Genomic DNA, 13066 nt, shown 5'->3' with positions numbered 1-13066 from the left:
AGGGAGGCTGTGCTCCATATCCTGAAGGAGATCCAGGGAGGCTGTGCTCCATATCCTGAAGGAGATCCACTGAGGCTGTGCCCTAGATCCTGAAGGAGATCCAGTGAGGCTGTGCTCCAGCTCCTGAAGGAGATTCAGTGAGGCTGTGTTCCAGCTCCAGAAAGAGATTCAGTGAGGCTGTGCACCAGATCCTGAACAAGATCCAGGGAGGCTGTGCACCAGATCCTGAAGGAGATCCAGTGAGGCTGTGGTCCAGATCCTGAAGGAGATCCAGTGAGGCTGTGCTCCAGCTCCTGAAGGAGATCCAGGGAGGCTGTGCTCCATATCCTGAAGGAGATCCACTGAGGCTGTGCCCTAGATCCTGAAGGAGATCCAGTGAGGCTGTGCTCCAGCTCCTGAAGGAGATTCAGTGAGGCTGTGCTCCAGCTCCAGAAAGAGATTCAGTGAGGCTGTGCACCAGATCCTGAACAAGATCCAGGGAGGCTGTGCACCAGATCCTGAAGGAGATCCAGTGAGGCTGTGCTCCAGATACTGAAGGAGATCCAGTGAGGTTGTACTCCAGATCCTGAAGGAGATCCAGTGAGGTTGTACTCCAGATCCTGAGGGAGATCCAGGGAGGTGGTGCTCCAGCCCCTGAAAGAGATCCAGTGAGGCTGTGCACCAGATCCTGAACAAGATCCAGGGAGGCTGTGTTCCAGATCCTGAGGGAGATCCAGGGAGAGTCTGCTCCAGATCCTGAAGGAGATCCAGGGAGGCTGTGCTCCAGATCCTGAAGGAGATCCAGGGAGGCTGTGCTCTAGATCCTGAGGGAGATCCAGTGAGGCTGTGCTCCAGCTCCTGAAGGAGATCCAGTGAGGATGTGCTTCAGATCCTGAAGGAGATCCAGTGAGGCTGTGCTCCAGATCCTGAAGGAGATCCAGTGAGGCTGTGGTCCAGATCCTGAAGGAGATCCAGTGAGGCTGTGTTCCAGATCCTGAGGGAGATCCAGTGAGGCTGTGCTCCAGCTCCTGAAGGAGATCCAGGGAGGGTCTGCTCCAGATCTGAGGGAGATCCAGGGAGGCTGTGCTCTAGATCCTGAGGGAGATCCAGTGACGCTGTGCTCCAGATCCTGAGGGAGATCCAGGGAGGCTGTGCTCCAGCTCCTGACGGAGATCCAGTGAGGCTGTGCTCCAGATCCTGAAGGAGTTCCAGTGAGGCTGTGGTCCAGACCCTGAGGGAGATCCAGTGAGGCTGTGCTCCAGATCCTGAGGGAGATCCAGTGAGGCTGTGCTCCAGATCCTGAAGGAGATCCAGCGAGGCTGTGCTCCAGATCCTGAGGGAGATCCAGGGAGGTTGTGCTCCATCTCCTGAAGGAGATCCAGTGAGGCTGTGCACCAGCTCCTGAGGGAGATCCAGTGAGGCTGTGCTCCAGATCCTGAAGGAGATCCAGTGAGTCTGTGGTCCAGATCCTGAAGGAGATCCAGTGAGGCTGTGTTCCAGATCCTGAGGGAGATCCAGTGAGGCTGTGCTCCAGCTCCTGAAGGAGATCCAGGGAGGGTCTGCTCCAGATCTGAGGGAGATCCAGGGAGGCTGTGCTCTAGATCCTGAGGGAGATCCAGTGACGCTGTGCTCCAGATCCTGAGGGAGATCCAGGGAGGCTGTGCTCCAGCTCCTGACGGAGATCCAGTGAGGCTGTGCTCCAGATCCTGAAGGAGTTCCAGTGAGGCTGTGGTCCAGACCCTGAGGGAGATCCAGTGAGGCTGTGCTCCAGATCCTGAGGGAGATCCAGTGAGGCTGTGCTCCAGATCCTGAAGGAGATCCAGTGAGGCTGTGCTCCAGATCCTGAGGGAGATCCAGGGAGGTTGTGCTCCATCTCCTGAAGGAGATCCAGTGAGGCTGTGCACCAGCTCCTGAGGGAGATCCAGTGAGGCTGTGCTCTAGATCCTCAAGGAGATCGAGTGAGGCTGTGGTCCAGATCCTGAAGGAGATCCAGGGAGGCTGTGCTCCAGATCCTGAAGGAGATCCAGTGAGGCTGTGCTCCAGATCCTGAAGGAGATCCAGTGAGACTGTGCTCCAGCTCCTGAAGGAGATCCAGTGAGGCTCCGCTCCAGCTCCTGGGGAGATCCAGGGAGGTTGTGCTCCATCTCCTGAAGGAGATCCAGTGAGGCTGTGCACCAGCTCCTGAGGGAGATCCAGTGAGGCTGTGCTCTAGATCCTCAAGGAGATCGAGTGAGGCTGTGGTCCAGATCCTGAAGGAGATCCAGGGAGGCTGTGCTCCAGATCCTGAAGGAGATCCAGTGAGGCTGTGCTCCAGATCCTAATGGAGATCCAGGGAGGCTGTGGTCCAGATCCTGAAGGAGATCCAGTGAGGTTGTGCTCCAGATCCTGAAGGAGATCCAGGGAGGCTGTGCTGCAGATCCTGAAGGAGATCCAGTGAGGCTGTGCTCCATATCCTGAAGGAGATCCAGGGAGGCTGTGCTCCAGATCCTGAAGGAGATCCAGGGAGGCTGTGCTCCAGTTTCTGAAGGAGATCCAGGGAGGGTCTGCTCCAGATCTGAGGGAGATCCAGTGAGGCTGTGCTCTAGATTCTGAGGGAGATCCAGTGAGGCTCCGCTCCAGCTCCTGAGGGAGATCCAGTGAGGCTGTGGTCCAGATCCTGAATGAGATCCAGTGAGGCTGTTCTCCAGCTCCTGAGGGAGATCCAGTGAGTCTGTGCTCCAGCTCCTGAAGGAGATCCATGGAGGTTGTGCTCCAGATCCTGAGGGAGATCCAGTGATGCTGTGCTCCAGATCCTGAAGGAGATCCAGGGAGGCTGTGCTCCAGATCCCAAAGGAGATCCAGGGAGGCTGTGCTCCAGCTCCTGAAGGAGATCCAGTGACGCTGTGCACCAGCTCCTGAAGGAGATCCAGTGAGGCTGTGCTCCAGCTCCTGAAGGAGATCCAGTGACGCTGTGCACCAGCTCCTGAAGGAGATCCAGTGAGGCTGTGCTCCAGCTCCTGAAGGAGATCCAGTGACGCTGTGCACCAGCTCCTGAAGGAGATCCAGTGAGGCTGTGCTCCAGCTCCTGAAGGAGATCCAGTGACACTGTGCACCAGCTCCTGAAGGAGATCCGGTGAGGCTGTGCACCAGCTCCTGAAGGAGATCCAGTGACGCTGTGCTCCAGCTCCTGAAGGAGATCCAGTGAGGCTGTGCTCCAGATCCTGAAGGAGATCCAGTGACGCTGTGCACCAGCTACTGAAGGAGATCCAGTGACGCTGTGCACCAGCTCCTGAAGGAGATCCAGTGACGCTGTGCACCAGCTCCTGAAGGAGATCCAGTTATGCTGTGCTCCAGATCCTGAAGGAGATCCAGTGACACTGTGCACCAGCTCCTGAAGGAGATCCAGTGACGCTGTGCACCAGCTCCTGAAGGAGATCCAGTGATGCTGTGCTCCAGATCCTGAGGGAGATCCAGTGAGGCTGTGCTCCAGGTCCTTAAGGAGATCCACTGAGGCTGTTTTCCAGCTCCTGAAGGAGATCCAGGGAGGGTCTGCTCCAGATCCTGAAGGAGATCCAGGGAGGCTGTGCTCCAGCTCCTGAGGGAGATCCAGTGAGGCTGTGCTCCAGCTCCTGAAGGAGATCCAGTGACACTGTGCACCAGCTCCTGAAGGAGATCCGGTGAGGCTGTGCACCAGCTCCTGAAGGAGATCCAGTGACGCTGTGCTCCAGCTCCTGAAGGAGATCCAGTGAGGCTGTGCTCCAGATCCTGAAGGAGATCCAGTGACGCTGTGCACCAGCTCCTGAAGGAGATCCAGTGACGCTGTGCACCAGCTCCTGAAGGAGATCCAGTGACGCTGTGCACCAGCTCCTGAAGGAGATCCAGTTATGCTGTGCTCCAGATCCTGAAGGAGATCCAGTGACACTGTGCACCAGCTCCTGAAGGAGATCCAGTGACGCTGTGCACCAGCTCCTGAAGGAGATCCAGTGAGGCTGTGCTCCAGATCCTGAGGGAGATCCAGTGAGGCTGTGCTCCAGGTCCTTAAGGAGATCCACTGAGGCTGTTTTCCAGCTCCTGAAGGAGATCCAGGGAGGGTCTGCTCCAGATCCTGAAGGAGATCCAGGGAGGCTGTGCTCCAGCTCCTGAGGGAGATCCAGTGAGTCTGTGCTCCAGCTCCTGAAGGAGATCCATGGAGGTTGTGCTCCAGATCCTGAGGGAGATCCAGTGATGCTGTGCTCCAGATCCTGAAGGAGATCCAGGGAGGCTGTGCTCCAGATCCCAAAGGAGATCCAGGGAGGCTGTGCACCAGCTCCTGAAGGAGATCCAGGGAGGCTGTGCACCAGCTCCTGAAGGAGATCCAGTGATGCTGTGCACCAGTTCCTGAAGGAGATCCAGTGAGGCTGTGCACCAGCTCCTGAAGGAGATCCAGTGACACTGTGCTCCAGATCCTGAAGGAGATCCAGTGACGCTGTGCACCAGCTCCTGAAGGAGATCCAGTGAGGCTGTGCTCCAGCTCCTGAAGGAGATCCAGTGACGCTGTGCACCAGCTCCTGAAGGAGATCCAGTGAGGCTGTGCTCCAGCTCCTGAAGGAGATCCAGTGACGCTGTGCACCAGCTCCTGAAGGAGATCCAGTGAGGCTGTGCTCCAGCTCCTGAAGGAGATCCAGTGAGGCTGTGCTCCAGATCCTGAAGGAGATCCAGGGAGGCTGTGCTCCAGCTCCTGACGGAGATCGAGTGACGCTGTGCAGCAGCTCCTGAAGGAGATCCAGTGAGGCTGTGCTCCAGATCCTGAAGGAGATCCAGTGACGCTGTGCACCAGCTCCTGAAGGAGATCCAGTGACACTGTGCTCCAGATCCTGAAGGAGATCCAGTGAGGCTGTGCTCCAGCTCCTGAAGGAGATCCAGTGAGGCTGTGCTCCAGCTCCTGAAGGAGATCCAGTGAGGCTGTGCACCAGCTCCTGAAGGAGATCCAGTGACACTGTGCACCAGCTCCTGAAGGAGATCCAGTGACGCTGAGCTCCAGATCCTGAAGGAGATCCAGTGAGGCTGTGCTCCAGCTCCTGAAGGAGATCCAGTGAGGCTGTGCTCCAGCTCCTGAAGGAGATCCAGTGAGGCTGTGCACCAGCTCCTGAAGGAGATCCAGTGACACTGTGCACCAGCTCCTGAAGGAGATCCAGTGACGCTGTGCTCCAGATCCTGAAGGAGATCCAGTGAGGCTGTGCACCAGCTCCTGAAGGAGATCCAGTGAGGCTGTGCACCAGCTCCTGAAGGAGATCCAGTGAGGCTGTGCACCAGCTCCTGAAGGAGATCCAGTGACACTGTGCACCAGCTCCTGAAGGAGATCCAGTGACGCTGAGCTCCAGATCCTGAAGGAGATCCAGTGAGGCTGTGCTCCAGCTCCTGAAGGAGATCCAGTGAGGCTGTGCTCCAGCTCCTGAAGGAGATCCAGTGAGGCTGTGCACCAGCTCCTGAAGGAGATCCAGTGACACTGTGCACCAGCTCCTGAAGGAGATCCAGTGACGCTGTGCTCCAGATCCTGAAGGAGATCCAGTGAGGCTGTGCACCAGCTCCTGAAGGAGATCCAGTGACGCTGTGCACCAGCTCCTGAAGGAGATCCAGTGAGGCTGTGCTCCAGATCCTGAGGGAGATCCAGTGAGGCTGTGCTCCAGGTCCTTAAGGAGATCCACTGAGGCTGTTTTCCAGCTCCTTAAGGAGATCCAGGGAGGGTCTGCTCCAGATCCTGAAGGAGATCCAGGGAGGCTGTGCTCCAGCTCCTGAGGGAGATCCAGTGAGTCTGTGCTCCAGCTCCTGAAGGAGATCCATGGAGGTTGTGCTCCAGATCCTGAGGGAGATCCAGTGATGCTGTGCTCCAGATCCTGAAGGAGATCCAGGGAGGCTGTGCTCCAGATCCCAAAGGAGATCCAGGGAGGCTGTGCACCAGCTCCTGAAGGAGATCCAGGGAGGCTGTGCACCAGCTCCTGAAGGAGATCCAGTGATGCTGTGCTCCAGCTCCTGAAGGAGATCCAGTGAGGCTGTGCACCAGCTCCTGAAGGAGATCCAGTGACACTGTGCTCCAGATCCTGAACGAGATCCAGGGAGACTGTGCACCAGCTCCTGAAGGAGATCCAGTGATGCTGTGCACCAGTTCCTGAAGGAGATCCAGTGAGGCTGTGCACCAGCTCCTGAAGGAGATCCAGTGACACTGTGCTCCAGATCCTGAAGGAGATCCAGTGACGCTGTGCACCAGCTCCTGAAGGAGATCCAGTGAGGCTGTGCTCCAGATCCTGAGGGAGATCCAGTGAGGCTGTGCTCCAGGTCCTTAAGGAGATCCACTGAGGCTGTTTTCCAGCTCCTGAAGGAGATCCAGGGAGGGTCTGCTCCAGATCCTGAAGGAGATCCAGGGAGGCTGTGCTCCAGCTCCTGAGGGAGATCCAGTGAGGCTGTGCTCCAGCTCCTGAAGGAGATCCAGTGACACTGTGCACCAGCTCCTGAAGGAGATCCGGTGAGGCTGTGCACCAGCTCCTGAAGGAGATCCAGTGACGCTGTGCTCCAGCTCCTGAAGGAGATCCAGTGACGCTGTGCACCAGCTCCTGAAGGAGATCCAGTTATGCTGTGCTCCAGATCCTGATGGAGATCCAGTGACACTGTGCACCAGCTCCTGAAGGAGATCCAGTGACGTTGTGCACCAGCTCCTGAAGGAGATCCAGTGAGGCTGTGCTCCAGATCCTGAGGGAGATCCAGTGAGGCTGTGCTCCAGGTCCTTAAGGAGATCCACTGAGGCTGTTTTCCAGCTCCTGAAGGAGATCCAGGGAGGGTCTGCTCCAGATCCTGAAGGAGATCCAGGGAGGCTGTGCTCCAGCTCCTGAGGGAGATCCAGTGAGTCTGTGCTCCAGCTCCTGAAGGAGATCCAGTGATGCTGTGCACCAGCTCCTGAAGGAGATCCAGTGAGGCTGTGCACCAGCTCCTGAAGGAGATCCAGTGACACTGTGCTCCAGATCCTGAACGAGATCCAGGGAGGCTGTGCACCAGCTCCTGAAGGAGATCCAGTGATGCTGTGCACCAGTTCCTGAAGGAGATCCAGTGAGGCTGTGCACCAGCTCCTGAAGGAGATCCAGTGACACTGTGCTCCAGATCCTGAAGGAGATCCAGTGACGCTGTGCACCAGCTCCTGAAGGAGATCCAGTGAGGCTGTGCTCCAGCTCCTGAAGGAGATCCAGTGACGCTGTGCACCAGCTCCTGAAGGAGATCCAGTGAGGCTGTGCTCCAGCTCCTGAAGGAGATCCAGTGACGCTGTGCACCAGCTCCTGAAGGAGATCCAGTGAGGCTGTGCTCCAGCTCCTGAAGGAGATCCAGTGACACTGTGCACCAGCTCCTGAAGGAGATCCAGTGAGGCTGTGCACCAGCTCCTGAAGGAGATCCAGTGACGCTGTGCTCCAGCTCCTGAAGGAGATCCAGTGAGGCTGTGCTCCAGATCCTGAGGGAGATCCAGTGAGGCTGTGCTCCAGGTCCTTAAGGAGATCCGCTGAGGCTGTTTTCCAGCACCTGAAGGAGATCCAGGGAGGGTCTGCTCCAGATCCTGAAGGAGATCCAGGGAGGCTGTGCTCCAGCTCCTGAGGGAGATCCAGTGAGTCTGTGCTCCAGCTCCTGAAGGAGATCCATGGAGGTTGTGCTCCAGATCCTGAGGGAGATCCAGTGATGCTGTGCTCCAGATCCTGAAGGAGATCCAGGGAGGCTGTGCTCCAGATCCCAAAGGAGATCCAGGGAGGCTGTGCACCAGCTCCTGAAGGAGATCCAGGGAGGCTGTGCACCAGCTCCTGAAGGAGATCCAGTGATGCTGTGCACCAGTTCCTGAAGGAGATCCAGTGAGGCTGTGCACCAGCTCCTGAAGGAGATCCAGTGACACTGTGCTCCAGATCCTGAACGAGATCCAGGGAGGCTGTGCACCAGCTCCTGAAGGAGATCCAGTTATGCTGTGCACCAGCTTCTGAAGGAGATCCATTGAGGATGCGCTCCAGCTCCTGAAGGAGATCCAGTGACGCTGTGCACCAGCTCCTGAACGAGATCCAGTGAGGCTGTGCTCCAGATCCTGAAGGAGATTCAGTGACACTGTGCTCCAGATCCTGAACGAGATCCAGGGAGGCTGTGCTCCAGATCCTGATGGACATTCAGTGAGGCTGTGCTCCAGATCCTGAAGGAGATCCAGGGAGGCTGTGCTCCAGCTCCTGACGGAGATCGAGTGACGCTGTGCAGCAGCTCCTGAAGGAGATCCAGTGAGGCTGTGCTCCAGCTCCTGAATGAGATCCAGTGACGCTGTGCACCAGCTCCTGAAGGAGATCCAGTGAGGCTGTGCTCCAGCTCCTGAAGGAGATCCAGTGACGCTGTGCACCAGCTCCTGAAGGAGATCCAGTGAGGCTGTGCTCCAGCTCCTGAAGGAGATCCAGTGACACTGTGCACCAGCTCCTGAAGGAGATCCAGTGAGGCTGTGCACCAGCTCCTGAAGGAGATCCAGTGACGCTGTGCTCCAGCTCCTGAAGGAGATCCAGTGAGGCTGTGCTCCAGATCCTGAAGGAGATCCAGTTATGCTGTGCTCCAGGTCCTGAAGGAGATCCAGTGACACTGTGCACCAGCTCCTGAAGGAGATCCAGTGACGCTGTGCTCCAGATCCTGAAGGAGATCCAGTGACACTGTGCACCAGCTCCTGAAGGAGATCCAGTGACGCTGTGCACCAGCTCCTGAAGGAGATCCAGTGAGGCTGTGCTCCAGATCCTGAGGGAGATCCAGTGAGGCTGTGCTCCAGGTCCTTAAGGAGATCCGCTGAGGCTGTTTTCCAGCTCCTGAAGGAGATCCAGGGAGGGTCTGCTCCAGATCCTGAAGGAGATCCAGGGAGGCTGTGCTCCAGCTCCTGAGGGAGATCCAGTGAGGCTGTGCTCCAGCTCCTGAAGGAGATCCAGTGACGCTGTGCACCAGCTCCTGAAGGAGATCCAGTGAGGCTGTGCTCCAGCTCCTGAAGGAGATCCAGTGACACTGTGCACCAGCTCCTGAAGGAGATCCAGTGAGGCTGTGCACCAGCTCCTGAAGGAGATCCAGTGACGCTGTGCTCCAGCTCCTGAAGGAGATCCAGTGAGGCTGTGCTCCAGATCCTGAAGGAGATCCAGTTATGCTGTGCTCCAGGTCCTGAAGGAGATCCAGTGACACTGTGCACCAGCTCCTGAAGGAGATCCAGTGACGCTGTGCTCCAGATCCTGAAGGAGATCCAGTGACACTGTGCACCAGCTCCTGAAGGAGATCCAGTGACGCTGTGCACCAGCTCCTGAAGGAGATCCAGTGAGGCTGTGCTCCAGATCCTGAGGGAGATCCAGTGAGGCTGTGCTCCAGGTCCTTAAGGAGATCCGCTGAGGCTGTTTTCCAGCTCCTGAAGGAGATCCAGGGAGGGTCTGCTCCAGATCCTGAAGGAGATCCAGGGAGGCTGTGCTCCAGCTCCTGAGGGAGATCCAGTGAGTCTGTGCTCCAGCTCCTGAAGGAGATCCATGGAGGTTGTGCTCCAGATCCTGAGGGAGATCCAGTGATGCTGTGCTCCAGATCCTGAAGGAGATCCAGGGAGGCTGTGCTCCAGATCCCAAAGGAGATCCAGGGAGGCTGTGCACCAGCTCCTGAAGGAGATCCAGGGAGGCTGTGCACCAGCTCCTGAAGGAGATCCAGTGATGCTGTGCACCAGTTCCTGAAGGAGATCCAGTGAGGCTGTGCACCAGCTCCTGAAGGAGATCCAGTGACACTGTGCTCCAGATCCTGAACGAGATCCAGGGAGGCTGTGCACCAGCTCCTGAAGGAGATCCAGTTATGCTGTGCACCAGCTTCTGAAGGAGATCCATTGAGGCTGCGCTCCAGCTCCTGAAGGAGATCCAGTGACGCTGTGCACCAGCTCCTGAACGAGATCCAGTGAGGCTGTGCTCCAGATCCTGAAGGAGATTCAGTGACACTGTGCTCCAGATCCTGAACGAGATCCAGGGAGGCTGTGCTCCAGATCCTGATGGAGATTCAGTGAGGCTGTGCTCCAGATCCTGAAGGAGATCCAGGGAGGCTGTGCTCCAGCTCCTGACGGAGATCGAGTGACGCTGTGCAGCAGCTCCTGAAGGAGATCCAGTGAGGCTGTGCTCCAGATCCTGAAGGAGATCCAGTGACGCTGTGCACCAGCTCCTGAAGGAGATCCAGTGACACTGTGCTCCAGATCCTGAAGGAGATCCAGTGAGGCTGTGCTCCAGCTCCTGAAGGAGATCCAGTGAGGCTGTGCTCCAGCTCCTGAAGGAGATCCAGTGAGGCTGTGCACCAGCTCCTGCAGGAGATCCAGTGACACTGTGCACCAGCTCCTGAAGGAGATCCAGTGACGCTGAGCTCCAGATCCTGAAGGAGATCCAGTGAGGCTGTGCTCCAGCTCCTGAAGGAGATCCAGTGAGGCTGTGCTCCAGCTCCTGAAGGAGATCCAGTGAGGCTGTGCACCAGCTCCTGAAGGAGATCCAGTGACACTGTGCACCAGCTCCTGAAGGAGATCCAGTGACGCTGTGCTCCAGATCCTGAAGGAGATCCAGTGAGGCTGTGCACCAGCTCCTGAAGGAGATCCAGTGAGGCTGTGCTCCAGCTCCTGAAGGAGATCCAGTGAGGCTGTGCACCAGCTCCTGAAGGAGATCCAGTGACACTGTGCACCAGCTCCTGAAGGAGATCCAGTGACGCTGTGCTCCAGATCCTGAAGGAGATCCAGTGAGGCTGTGCACCAGCTCCTGAAGGAGATCCAGTGACGCTGTGCACCAGCTCCTGAAGGAGATCCAGTGAGGCTGTGCTCCAGATCCTGAGGGAGATCCAGTGAGGCTGTGCTCCAGGTCCTTAAGGAGATCCACTGAGGCTGTTTTCCAGCTCCTGAAGGAGATCCAGGGAGGGTCTGCTCCAGATCCTGAAGGAGATCCAGGGAGGCTGTGCTCCAGCTCCTGAGGGAGATCCAGTGAGTCTGTGCTCCAGCTCCTGAAGGAGATCCATGGAGGTTGTGCTCCAGATCCTGAGGGAGATCCAGTGATGCTGTGCTCCAGATCCTGAAGGAGATCCAGGGAGGCTGTGCTCCAGATCCCAAAGGAGATCCAGGGAGGCTGTGCACCAGCTCCTGAAGGAGATCCAGGGAGGCTGTGCACCAGCTCCTGAAGGAGATCCAGTGATGCTGTGCACCAGCTCCTGAAGGAGATCCAGTGAGGCTGTGCACCAGCTCCTGAAGGAGATCCAGTGACACTGTGCTCCAGATCCTGAACGAGATCCAGGGAGACTGTGCACCAGCTCCTGAAGGAGATCCAGTGATGCTGTGCACCAGTTCCTGAAGGAGATCCAGTGAGGCTGTGCACCAGCTCCTGAAGGAGATCCAGTGACACTGTGCTCCAGATCCTGAAGGAGATCCAGTGACGCTGTGCACCAGCTCCTGAAGGAGATCCAGTGAGGCTGTGCTCCAGCTCCTGAAGGAGATCCAGTGACGCTGTGCACCAGCTCCTGAAGGAGATCCAGTGAGGCTGTGCTCCAGCTCCTGAAGGAGATCCAGTGAGGCTGTGCTCCAGCTCCTGAAGGAGATCCAGTGACACTGTGCACCAGCTCCTGAAGGAGATCCAGTGAGGCTGTGCACCAGCTCCTGAAGGAGATCCAGTGACGCTGTGCTCCAGCTCCTGAAGGAGATCCAGTGAGGCTGTGCTCCAGATCCTGAAGGAGATCCAGTTATGCTGTGCTCCAGGTCCTGAAGGAGATCCAGTGACACTGTGCACCAGCTCCTGAAGGAGATCCAGTGACGCTGTGCTCCAGATCCTGAAGGAGATCCAGTGACACTGTGCACCAGCTCCTGAAGGAGATCCAGTGACGCTGTGCACCAGCTCCTGAAGGAGATCCAGTGAGGCTGCGCTCCAGATCCTGAGGGAGATCCAGTGAGGCTGTGCTCCAGGTCCTTAAGGAGATCCGCTGAGGCTGTTTTCCAGCTCCTGAAGGAGATCCAGGGAGGGTCTGCTCCAGATCCTGAAGGAGATCCAGGGAGGCTGTGCTCCAGCTCCTGAGGGAGATCCAGTGAGTCTGTGCTCCAGCTCCTGAAGGAGATCCATGGAGGTTGTGCTCCAGATCCTGAGGGAGATCCAGTGATGCTGTGCTCCAGATCCTGAAGGAGATCCAGGGAGGCTGTGCTCCAGATCCCAAAGGAGATCCAGGGAGGCTGTGCACCAGCTCCTGAAGGAGATCCAGGGAGGCTGTGCACCAGCTCCTGAAGGAGATCCAGTGATGCTGTGCACCAGTTCCTGAAGGAGATCCAGTGAGGCTGTGCACCAGCTCCTGAAGGAGATCCAGTGACACTGTGCTCCAGATCCTGAACGAGATCCAGGGAGGCTGTGCACCAGCTCCTGAAGGAGATCCAGTTATGCTGTGCACCAGCTTCTGAAGGAGATCCATTGAGGCTGTGCTCCAGCTCCTGAAGGAGATCCAGTGACGCTGTGCACCAGCTCCTGAACGAGATCCAGTGAGGCTGTGCACCAGCTCCTGAAGGAGATCCAGTGAGGCTGTGCTCCAGCTCCTGAAGGAGATCCAGTGAGGCTGTGCTCCAGCTCCTGAAGGAGATCCAGTGAGGCTGTGCACCAGCTCCTGAAGGAGATCCAGTGACACTGTGCACCAGCTCCTGAAGGAGATCCAGTGACGCTGTGCTCCAGATCCTGAAGGAGATCCAGTGAGGCTGTGCTCCAGCTCCTGAAGGAGATCCAGTGAGGCTGTGCTCCAGCTCCTGAAGGAGATCCAGTGAGGCTGTGCACCAGCTCCTGAAGGAGATCCAGTGACACTGTGCACCAGCTCCTGAAGGAGATCCAGTGACGCTGTGCTCCAGATCCTGAAGGAGATCCAGTGAGGCTGTGCACCAGCTCCTGAAGGAGATCCAGTGAGGCTGTGCTCCAGCTCCTGAAGGAGATCCAGTGAGGCTGTGCACCAGCTCCTGAAGGAGATCCAGTGACACTGTGCACCAGCTCCTGAAGGAGATCCAGTGACACTGTGCACCAGCTCCTGAAGGAGATCCAGTGACGCTGTGCTCCAGCTCCTGAAGGAGATCCAGTGACGCTGGGCA

The sequence above is a fragment of the Carcharodon carcharias genome, chromosome 24 (assembly GCF_017639515.1).
Source record: "Carcharodon carcharias isolate sCarCar2 chromosome 24, sCarCar2.pri, whole genome shotgun sequence".
Lineage (NCBI taxonomy): Eukaryota > Metazoa > Chordata > Chondrichthyes > Lamniformes > Lamnidae > Carcharodon > Carcharodon carcharias.
This window is presented reverse-complemented; position numbering follows the sequence as displayed.